Genomic DNA, 11881 nt, shown 5'->3' with positions numbered 1-11881 from the left:
GACATCACTAATCCAGACCAAGGAAGGAAGATGAGTTGCATCCAAGGAAGGCTTTCAGGAGGAGGTGATGTGGGGTTAAGTCTGGAAGGATAAACAGGAAAGAGCTAGATGAGAAGTGGGCAGCAAGAGGAAAGGCCTTCCCAGCAAAGGAGATGGGTGAGCAAGCGCACGGGGCCTCTGGGAGCTGTGAGCGACTCACTCTGCTAGAATGCATGGCAGACGTGTCAAGGTACACGAGAGGCCTGCGCCAGGATGGGGGTGGGGGAGTCATGCACACTGCTCTGAGCACTCCTAATTGTGTCCTTAAGTGAAAGCACCAGTGAAGGGGTTTAAGCGAGGGAAAGGGAAAGATAGCATCAGATTTGCATTCTAGAACAATCACTCTGGAGGACCCCTGGAGGCAGTGTAGAGGATGGGTGAGAGGAGGATGTTACCGGAAGCAGGGAGACCGGTTGAGATGCAAATGTGGTGGTTTAGACAAGAAAAGATGAGGGCCAACCTGGACCGGCAGTAGCATTTATAACGGAATAGACAATGAACATGCAATATAATATAACAATGTTATATTACACTGTATGTGTATGTCAATACGTATATCTATGTGTGTTTATGGTTGTATGTATGAATAAAAAGTGGACATCCTTAGAGGAAGAAGAAGATAAGGAAATAAGGAAACAGAAGGGTTAGGATGAGTCCCAGGCTCTGGGTTGGACGGAGGCAGGAAGAGAAGTAGATGCTGGTGGAGGGGGGAAGCTGAATAGACAAAAAGACGTTCAGGACATATTGGGCTGAGAAGCCCCTGGGACACCCAGATATTGGACCAGGAGCTGACCTGGGGATGCATCATTGTGATACGTGTAAGGTAGTGGTCGGAGCCGGGGGTGGAGGTGAGTGTTTGGAGGGAAAATGGGCTCTCACACAGCCTTAAGAGCATTGGCGTTTGAGAAGTAGGTAAAGAGAGTACAAAACTGGAAAAGTCGGTGTACGTACTGCCTGTTCCTACCAGAACCAGTAAGCAGAGACAAGGATGGAGTCTTTATGGGTGCTCTATTCTGGTGGCCAGTGATCTGAGAAGATGGCAGGGTACGTACCCTAAAAAACTGTCCTGACATCTCATCCCAAGCCAATCTTTTTTATGAGGAGGAGGAAAGAGTAGGTGAGGGGTTTGGGATTCAGGGGAGAAGGTTGATCAGATGCAAGCTGCAGTCTGGAAATTCTCCTAGCATCCCAGTGATTCTTTGTCTGCATCCGGACGTCCTCTCCCTGGAGGCCAGTGGCTCAGACACCCTCTTGACCGCTTGCAGTCCTGCTGGGGCACAAAGGTTGAATTGCTGGTGGCCCTCCTGGAGTCAGGGTGGGTCCCGTCATACATTCCAGTTCCTGGAACCAGAGCTTTCTACATGCACTCATCACTAAGCCTATTAACTATAACTTAAAGCTAAAAAAACATCCTAACTCTTGAGTTCCCTTCATCAAGTAGACCTGAGAAGGAGGTGAGGAGAGGCCAGAGAGCGAGAAAAAAAATGAGAAAACGATGCCTCAGAAAACCGAGATGAAGTGAGTCCGCTGGGAGGATGCTGGTGAGGGTAAGGAGAGTACTGTTCTCATTTGCTTTCGGGGGGAGGACAGATGGTTTTCTCCAGGCCGGTCAGAAAAGGCTTTAGGAAAAAGAAGGAAAGGGAGAAAAATAAAGGACCTTTCAAGATGAGAAATGGAGAGAGAGTTGAGTCCATCTCCTCTTTGCTGTGTTTCCTTGACTCTCGCTGCAATAATCAGTGCATTCATAGAAAATAAAGTATGTCATCGGACGAAACATGGAGAATCAGATGTTCAAAATGTATCTATTATGTGCTTCAGAACCAGACGCACTGGCAATGGAAACCATCCAATGTGATCGTGCTGTCCTTAAAAATGTTTCCTTGATAAACACGAAACTGTTCTGTTTACCAGAAATGTTGATGAGGAAAATAAACAATAGGGTTATTTAGGAGTGTTTCAGAATTGAAGTGGAAACCATAAGAGAAAACAAGAAACAAAAATAATCCCAAACTGCATGAACATTGCAGACCTCAGCTGCCCTTTAAAATCTTTTTCTCTAACCTGATACAGCTCTTCACCAGCCAAAGATATCAATTTCACGTGCTAACAGGGAACGAGTGTGCGTCGTACTTAAAGGGTAGGGTATTGAGAGGAGAGAGTAACATAAAGAAAAGCAATATACTTAAGTTGTGAAGCAATGCACATAAAGGCCTGAGTATTGGTGAGAGAAACTTTAAGACTATTATTGAAAAAGAAGTGATACAGACTTGCATTTTAGATGATATAATGAACCCAGGCAACGCGACTGACTCTGCTGCTGCTGAAAACAAATAAAAATTCTGGATAAAATGTTACAAGTATGTTCTTCTAAGTAAGTGAATAAAAGTAACAAATATTCCGCCAAACCCAAATGACAGTAGGAACCCAGAGAGATAAACGGAGCAATTTCCAAACCAGTTAGCCCTCAGTTTTCAAGACCAGTGTGGCTCAGTTGGTTGGGCGTCGTCCTGCATAGCTCCTGGTCAGGACACAGGCCTGGGTTTCAGGTCCCCTGCTGGGGCACGTGAGAGGGGCAACAGATTGATGTTTCTCTCCCTCCCGTCCCCTGTCTCTCAAAATAAATAAATAAAATCTTTTTTTAAAAAGCCCTGACCAGTGTGATTCACTTGCTGTGAGCATCGTCCCACAAAGAGAAAGGTTGCCAGTTTGATTCCGGGTCAGGGCACACGCCTGGGTTGTGAGCCTGGTCCCCAGTTGGGTCACGGTGTGAAAGGCAACCAATCGATGTTCCTCTACCACACCAATACTTCTCTTCCTCTCTTTCTCCTTCTCTTCCCCTATCTTTAAAAATAAATGCATTCTTAAAAAAAATTTAAAGAGTTCCAAGGACAAGGGACACAGGTGGAGTTTCTAATTGGATACCCTCCCAGACCGGTGAGACCCAAAGGGCTATATTTTTACTGTTAGGCCATCTAGAAATACTCTAACCCCTCTACCTGGAGGGTCTGTGATGTAAATAGGCTTTCTTGATTCTTAGTACCACGTGACAGTAAAACTCCTGAAAATGTATAACCAAAAACTAGCCCTAACACAAGTTTGCAGCCCAGATTCATATTAGTTGCACCACCTGAAAAGCCTCCAGCACAGAATTTATTTTTTATTTTATTAACTTTTAGAGAGAGGGGAAAGGAAGGTGAAAGAGAAGGAGAGAAACATTGATGAGTTGCTTTTTATACTCATCCCAACTGAGACAGAACCAGCAACCCAGGCATGTGCCCTGACCGGGAATCGAACCAGCAACCTTTCACTTTGTGGGACGACACCCAACCAGCCAAGCCACACCAGTCAGGGCATTCAGAGAATTTAATTTAAAATGGTCCTAAGTGCCTGAAGTGCTGGAAGAAACAAATACAATTTTCTCTAGATGAAGCCACTTTTATCTCAGGGCTCCTCAAATTCCTACAGATAAAGTTTTAAGAAAATAGGTTTGCAGTCCAAAAAATCATGAAACCTAATAAAATGACACACCACGAACAAGAGAGGCAGAAACACAGAGAGCAAAATCAGATTTACAAAGGCTTTAAATATAGGAATTAGCAGAAGCATGATATAAAATAACTATTTTAGGGCTTTTAAAAATAAATAAAAAGGGATAAATAATATGAGTAAATAGTAAGTACAAAAATGATCAAGCAGTTTTTTAAAAAGAAATACCATCTGAAAGTGAAAACATAGTTAAAATTAAAAACTCAGTGGTCTGATTTAGGAGCAGATTAGAAACACTGAAGAAGAATGAGCGAATGAGAAGACGTCTGATGACATGATTCAGTGTACAGCACAAGGGGACAAAAATATGGAAAATGAAAGGCTATTCAAGGATTCCAATGAATTCTTGAAAAAAAATTAATATGTTTATTGATTTTAGAAAGAGAGGAAAGGAGGGAGAGGGAGAGAAAGAGAGAAACATCAGTTGGTTGACTCTCATATGCACCCGGACTGTGGATCGAACCTACAGCCTAGATATGTGTCCTAACCAGGAATCGAACCTCTGACCTTTTGGTGGGTGGGACTATGTTCCAAGCAACTGAGCCACACAGGCAAGGGTTCAATGAATTCTTAATAGAAAATCACATTCCAACACATCATAATAAAACTGCAGAACACCAAAGACTGAGACCAGATTATAAAAGCAAAGAGAAAAGTCAGATAACTTCAAGGCTGCAACAGTTCGACTGATAGCTGATCTCTTAAGAGCAGCAGTAGAAGTAGGAAGATAATGGGATAATACCTTCAATGTGCTAAGAGGAAAATTACCGTCAATTTAGAATTTTATATCCCCTAAAAATATCTGTAAAGAACAAAGGTAAAAAAGAAGGACCTCAAGTAAATAAAAACTAAAAGCGTTTGCTACCAAAGACCCTCTGCAAATGAGATTGCAAAGTGTGTGCCGTAGGCAGCAGGGAAGTAATCCCAGAAAGAAGGAATGAAACAAGGGAAGGAGCGAAGAATGATAAAAATGGTAAACTAATTAATTCAATATGGACTATTTCAGCTACCTACTATTGACGCCCTTAAGCTATAATAACACTCTATGGCACTAAAATTAACAAGAGGGCGTCTGCTGCCCTCTGGCCCCCGGCTCTGCAGTGCAGGTCCAGCCACGGCTCTGTGCTGTCCCGTGGTCACGGACTCTAACAAGGGCCACATGTTGACCAAAACGAAGAAAGCCGAGGCAAGGGGCAGCCTCAGAAGCCTGCTGGAGCACTCCAGGTTCCTGCAGGACATGGTCTGAGAGGTGTGCAGCTCTGTCCGAAATGAGCGGCATGCCACGGAGCTGCTCCAGGTCTCCAAGGACCGCGGGCCCTCAAGTTCCAGAAGATGGTGAGGACGTTTATCTGTGCCAAGAGGAAGCAAGAGAACTGAGCGACCCAGGAACATGTAACTCAGAAGGTGGCTGTTGGGAATGAAAGTGTTCTAAGGTCCTTACAGTGTTTGGGGAGAGGCAAAAGGGTAATGACTTACTTGTGACTTTGATGAGTTAAATGTGCACGATAAATTTTTAGATGGGACACTGAAAGACTAGGAATAAAATATTTAGCTTCCAAACTAATAGAGGGGAAACAGGCAGGTGGTAAAAATAATCAATCTGAAAGAAGTTAAGAGGGCCCTGGCTGGCTGGTGTGGCTCAGTGGGATTGAGTGTGGGCTGTGAACCAAAGGGTCGCCAGTTCAATTCCCAGTCAGGGCACATGCCTGGGTTGCAGGCCAAGGACCATGTAAGAGGTAACCACACATTAATATTTCTCTCCTTCTCTTTCTCCCTCCATTCCCTTCTAAAAATAAATATTTTAAAAAAAGAGAAGAAAAATAAGCATAAAAAGGGGAAACCGAATAGACAACTAAAATCTCTATAACTGCATTAACATGTACTTGAAAGCAAACATATATTATTAAATATGACTATATCACTGTATAATAAAAATGTACTGCAAAAACGGATGGACCTAAAGGGAAACTTAAAATTCAATCATATAATGGTAAATAGTAATACCCTCAAGTGATCAATAAGCCAGTCAGGCAAAAAAATCAGGAAGGATTTATGAAATTTGAATAGCACAATTACCAAGCTTAATTTAATGGACACGTATAGAACAATGCCAAAGCAACATTCCAAAAGCTTACAAGGACAGCGTGAAAAAGGAGAATTATATACCAAGTTCGCTCATGCACATCAATGCAAATATCATAAGGCAGCTATTAGCAAACTGAATTCATCAGTGTTTAAAAGGACAATACATTATTACCAAGTTAAATTTACCCCAGGAATGCCTTGTAGATTTAATACTAAGAAATCAATTAATTATTCATTTTCTTAGCCATGGTAGCAGGTGTTTTGGTAGGAAAATGTCTTTATATTTAGGAACAGCATGTAGAAGTACTATATGAGTGGTGTGTCATACCTGCAAATGGTTAAGAAAAAATATGTATGTATAACATATATATGATACATAGTAAAGCAAAAATAGTAAAATGTTAATAATTGTTGTCATACTTAAGTCATAGGTGTATATGTTTTACTATTATTTTACTATTTAATATTACTAATTTAAAATAGTAAAATAGTAAAATGCTATTTTTCCCTCTCTCTTAAACTAAATAAATAAAATCCTTTTTAAAATATTTAAAATGGGAGGTGGGGTGGGATGGGAGTAAAAGACAGAAAACTGTACTTGAACAACAATTAAAATAAAAAATATATAAAATGGTGTTTCATGTGCAGTTGGCAACTACAAAAAAATGGTGAATACAACGTTCCAGGTAACACTCATCTCGGGCTGAAGAAAGGAGGAGCAATTGGAAAGGGGCTCAGGTGGGTCTCTACGTAATGCTCTTCCCTGGCCTGGTGGCAGCTTCGTGAGTGTTCGTCTTATTGTTATTTTAAAAACTAAACATACGTATGAGTTATTTTCATGGATGATGCTGTATGCATGTTATATTTCTCTTAACATTTTAAACACGTATATACATTAAGTATTAGGATTATAAACATACATGGTAAAACTATAATGAAAAACAAGGGAACTTCTGAATACAAATTCAGAATAATCGTTACCTCTCTGAAGGAAGACGGAAGGAAGAGGGAAGGAAGAGCATCTGGGAGAGGGCCCCAGGGGACTTCAGAGGTCGTGATGATGGGATTTTTTCCTTCTAAACCTGAGTGCTGCGTAGACATGGAAGTCCATTACAACGTGGTCCTTTATTTCTAGTATGTATTTTGCAAATATTGCTTTTGTTTTTTCCATATTTAATAAATGTAAGTTAAAGGAAAACTCTAACAACACTTTTTAAAGTGCTGGCTGTATGTGTGAATCTGGCACAGTGTCAAACACTGAGGACGGCTACTTAATTAGACTCGTCTAGGATGTGTCTTTCCTAACACCTCGCGGCCACAGTGGTCTGAAAAGGTACTTGTGATGTGATGAACAGACAACTTTGGCGCATAATAAACCATAGCTCTCGTTCATGCGAGCGAGTGAATGGAGAACGTGCCCTCCTTTGGGGTGTGTTAAAGTTTTGCTGCAGTTCCTCCCGTTCCTTACAGGGTAGAAATTGGGCCACTATGTCCTCTGGCTGCACTTAGCCCATTAGCTTCCTTTGCCTTTTCCCAACACTGATTCGGAAGTAATACATAAAATACAACTAAATAAATGATCCTGTCATACCTGACAAAGGAAACATTTTTCTAGGATAAAGCTCTAAGTATCTCCACTGTTAGAACAGAAAGTGAATAGAGCTTATCACGGAGGATCAGAGGGCCGTTTCACAGAGCCCTCAGGATCAAAGGACCTCAAATTTAGATCCTTGGCCTCATCTCCAAACGAAAAGCACTAGCAAAGACAAGTGAACAAAACTCAATGAAGCCCTGGCTGGCATAGCTCAGTGGATTGAGTGCGGGCTGTGAACCAAAATGTCACAGGTTCGATTCCCAGTCAGGGTACATGCCTGGGTTGCAGGCCATGACCCCCAGTAACCGCACATTGATGTTTCTCTCTCCCTCTCTATCTCCCTCCCTTCCCTCTCTAAAAATAAGTAAATAAAATCTTAAAAAAAAAAACAAACCCCTCAATGAAGACATCTGCTCTGCAGCTTTAAGCATATGTCCCAATACCAGACCACGCTTTCTATATTGCCCTGCAAGTTAATATTTGTTATCAGTCCTATCATTATTTGTAACTAGCGGTTATATTGCAGTGCATTCCTTAGTTTGGCATTCTAATGTTTTAGGTATAAATATTTAAAATTTTATCACTAATTTTATAACACCGCTTTGATGTTTCCTCATTCTGTAACAAATCAAGAACCTTTAAAAACTTAGGTTGCCAGATTTAGCAAAGAAAAATGGAGGACACCTATTTAAATTTTCATTTCAGACAAACAAGTAATATTTTAGTGTATGTCCCTGCAAAATTTTGGACATACTTGCACTAAAAAAAAAAAAGGTGGGTTGTTTCCGTCAAATGAAAATTTAAATGGGTGTCCTGTATTTTATTTGGTAGCTCTGCTAATGGAAACAGCCAGCTTGTCCGCCCCTGTGTTCCCCCAGAGTGGGCGCGAAAAGGAAATAGTGCTCATCGAGTGTCTGCTGTGTATGAGACAAGAGCATGACAAGTGTGGTATCATTTACGCCTCGCAGCAAACCTCACATATATTATCACTGCGCTTGACAGCGAACACAAAGTTGGAGTAATATATCAGGGTGTGACAGCAGAGACGAAATGAACCGAATTCAGGCTTGCTTCCCCGAACTTGTACTTTTTTCCCCCAGCAGCGCACATGCCCATCAGACAGCTTTCAGATGGCCTCTTTAAAATAAAGGTTTTAATAAATATAGGGGAAGAGTTCTGGCAATATTTCAAAAGCTATTCTATCATAACTTAATATTTCATATGAAATATTACATACGAAATATTGCATTTTCATATCTAATTAAATTCGTTTGCCTCCAGTGTCATGGGATTATAAGTGAAATATATGCATAACCAGACACGTTTCAAAGAATTTATATCAGTGAAGAGTTTTGCCTTAGGAAGTTTGCGTAATCTCTTTGGATTTACAGTTTCTTCATCTGTAAACGGAGGGTGTTCTGTGACCGCTAAAATGCTTTCCAGTTCTCTCTATGGTTAAGGGTTTCCACACCTCAAGAGGGAAAACATACTGAACGTTATACAGCTCTCTGCTGCCACCTGCAGGAAGAATTACAGCACCTATTTCTGCTTGACAAGCGTTCTTTCGGTAACCCCAGTCAATCCCCTTGATCCTTAGGTTTGTTTGCTTAGCAATTCCAGCCAATTAATAAGAATTATAGTTTTCGGAGTTTTCCCAGTTTAAGTGTTTTCAATTTGTAAAGAATTCCAAATGAGTCAAGCCTCAACTTTGACTCTCTGGAAATTCATTTCTTCACAGTTTACCCCACAGGGGAGTATTAGTCATACTTGTCCCGTGGTTTGTGATGACTGCCTTGCCAAGTCTTCTCATACAGAATTTGCTCTCATTGCTGTTAGGGCCGAGTTCACGAGGTCTGATAAGAAGTACTTAACAGAACAGAAGAATTTTTTTCTTAAAGCATCTTTTGAAGATTTCTGAAACATTTCTTTTTTGTGTTTTGAGAAGACAAGGATATAATGCCATCTACTTTCTCACAGACACACACAAACTGGCACGCACATATTTTCTTAAAAATCAGACTGCTTTATGTCTAAAAGGTCTAGATTTTTTGAAGGTTTTATTTACTTTTATTTTTAGAGAGGAAGGGAAGGAGAAAGAGAGGAAGAGATAAATCATTGTGTGGTTGCCTCTCGTGCACTCCCAGCTCAGAACCTGGCCAGCAACCCAGGCATGTGCCCTGACTGGGAATCGAACCAGCAACCCTTTGGTTTGCAGGCCAGCACTCAATCCACTGAGCCAGGGCAGAAAGTCTAGATTTTTAATTAGAAAAAAACTTTCCTAAATTAAAGGCTAAGTGCTGGCCTTAATTTTTTTTTACATATCAACTTTATTTTTTAAAGTAGTTTTAGGTTCACAGCAAAACTGAGTGGAAAGTACTGAGATTTTTTGGTCCCTGCCCTCCCACACACGCACAACCTCCCCCTGCACCAACATACCCCACAGAGTGGTACATTTGTTAAAATTGATGTGTATAAATACATCATTGGCTTCCAAAGTCTGTAGTTTACATTAGGGTTCATTTTTGGTGTTGTATATTCTATGGGTTTTGACAAATGTATAATGAGATATAGCTAGCATTATAGTATCACACAGAATTGTTTCACTGCCCTAAAAATCCTGTGTTCTGCCTATTCATTCCCCCCTCCTCCAAAGCCCCTGGCAACCACTGATCTTTTTACTGTCTCCACAGTTTTGCCTCTTTCACGTGTTATATAGTTGGAATCATAGCCATATGTAGCCTTTTCAGATTGGCTTCTTTCACTTAGTAATATGCATTTAAAATTCCTCCAGGTCTTTTCATGGCTTAATAGTTCATTTCTTGTTAGCACTGAATAATATTCATCTGGATGTACCACAGTTTATTAATCTAATCACTTACTGGCAGACATCTTGGTTGCTTCCAAGTTTTGGCAATCGTGAATAAAGCTGCTATAAACATCCATGTGCCGGTAATTGTGTGGATGTTAGTTTCCAACTCCCTTGGGTAAATGTTTTGTAAGAAATTTCCAAACTGTCTTCCAAAGTGCCTGTACTGTTTTGCAATGAATGACAGTTCCTATGGTTCCACATCCTCACCAGCATTTGGTATTATCAGTGTTTTGGATTTTGGCCCTTCTAATAGGTGCATAATGAGATCTCATTGTTGTTTACATGTGCAGTTCCCTGATGACATATTATGTGGAGCATCTTTTCATATGCTTATTTGCCATCTGTATATCTCCTTTGGTGAGGTATCTGTTCAGGTCTTTTGCTCGTTGTTTGTTCATTTTCTTAGAGTTGAGTTTTAACAGTTCTTTGTATATTTTAAATTACAGCTCTTTATCAGATGTTTCCAGCTAGTATTTGCTCCCAGTCTGTAGCTCATTGGCTTTAATTTTTTAAAATAATTAAAACCATTTTCCAGAGTTCTCATCATAATGCTAACTAAAAGTGAAGCCTGAACAATTCAATCATAAAATATAAAATATGGGATTCAATTTATTGCTAGTTGGGGTTGAACTGGCTTTAGAGGGTGGAGGCCAAAGGCCATTTCCTTCGTATCTGAATGCAGATTATCTCAGGATTTTCTCGTAGAGCTGCCTAGAGCTTGATGCCGTCTAAGGGTTCATAAAATCAGAATCCCAAACCATTCTGAGCACTAATCGTGGGGGAAGGCTTCTTTTGAAAAAAGAGTGTGAAAGGAGGTAATACCCACTCACAGCTGTGCTATTTGCTCCTTCTGACTCATCATATCCCAACAGAGCTATGAACTGGCTTAAACATTGAGTACATTTATTTATTACCATCTTTCAGTTTATGATGACACTCATTTAAAAATATCCAGTCCTGGCTGATGTGTCCCAGGGGTTGAGTGCTGGCCTGTGAACCAAAGGGTCACTGGTTTGATTCCCAGTCAGGGCACATGCCTGGGTTGTGGGCCAGGTCCCCAGCTAGGGGAGTATGAGAGCAACCACACATTGATTTTTCTCTCCCTCTTTCTCCTTCCCTTCTCCTCTATCTAAAAAATAAATAAATAAAATCTAAATGCAACCTCCTCAGAGGGACCTTCCAGGCCTGTCTATTTAAAGTAGGCACAGGTGCCCACCCTCACCTTATTTTGTTACCTTATTCCCTCCATAGCATTGCTCTCTATCTGTAGTTTATTTTGTCTGTTTATTCTGCTATCTTGCCCATTAAAATAACAAACTCCATTAAGGCAGGAAACTTCGTGTGTCCTGTTCTCTGTCCAGTGACTGGCGCAGTGCAGGCTTCAGTAAATAGCTACTGAGTGAGTTAATTAATGAGAACTTAATGTTCAAGGGAGGACGGCCAACCTAGACAGATGCGTCTTGGACTCCATCTTGCGAGGCTGGAGGCCCTCAACTTTCTTTGATTCCAGGGATCCAGATGGGTTTCAAAGGGAATCTTTGGAAGTTGTTTTCCAACAGAAGTTTTGATAAAAGCTCTTGTAACTTATCCTATTGCGGGTGGGGGAAATAAAAAATAGACTTAAATCTAGGTTCAAAAGAACAGGAAGTGGTTGAGAGCAGATGTGTGGCTCGCTCGATTGGGGCTCTTCCTTTGTACCCTCCCCTCCCCCTCCCAGTCTCATGGCTCCACCCCTTCCTGTCCTTGGC

The sequence above is a fragment of the Phyllostomus hastatus genome, unplaced genomic scaffold (genome assembly GCF_019186645.2).
Source record: "Phyllostomus hastatus isolate PE091 unplaced genomic scaffold, TTU_PhHast_1.1 phas_contig_210, whole genome shotgun sequence".
Taxonomy (NCBI): Eukaryota; Metazoa; Chordata; class Mammalia; order Chiroptera; family Phyllostomidae; genus Phyllostomus; species Phyllostomus hastatus.
This window is presented reverse-complemented; position numbering follows the sequence as displayed.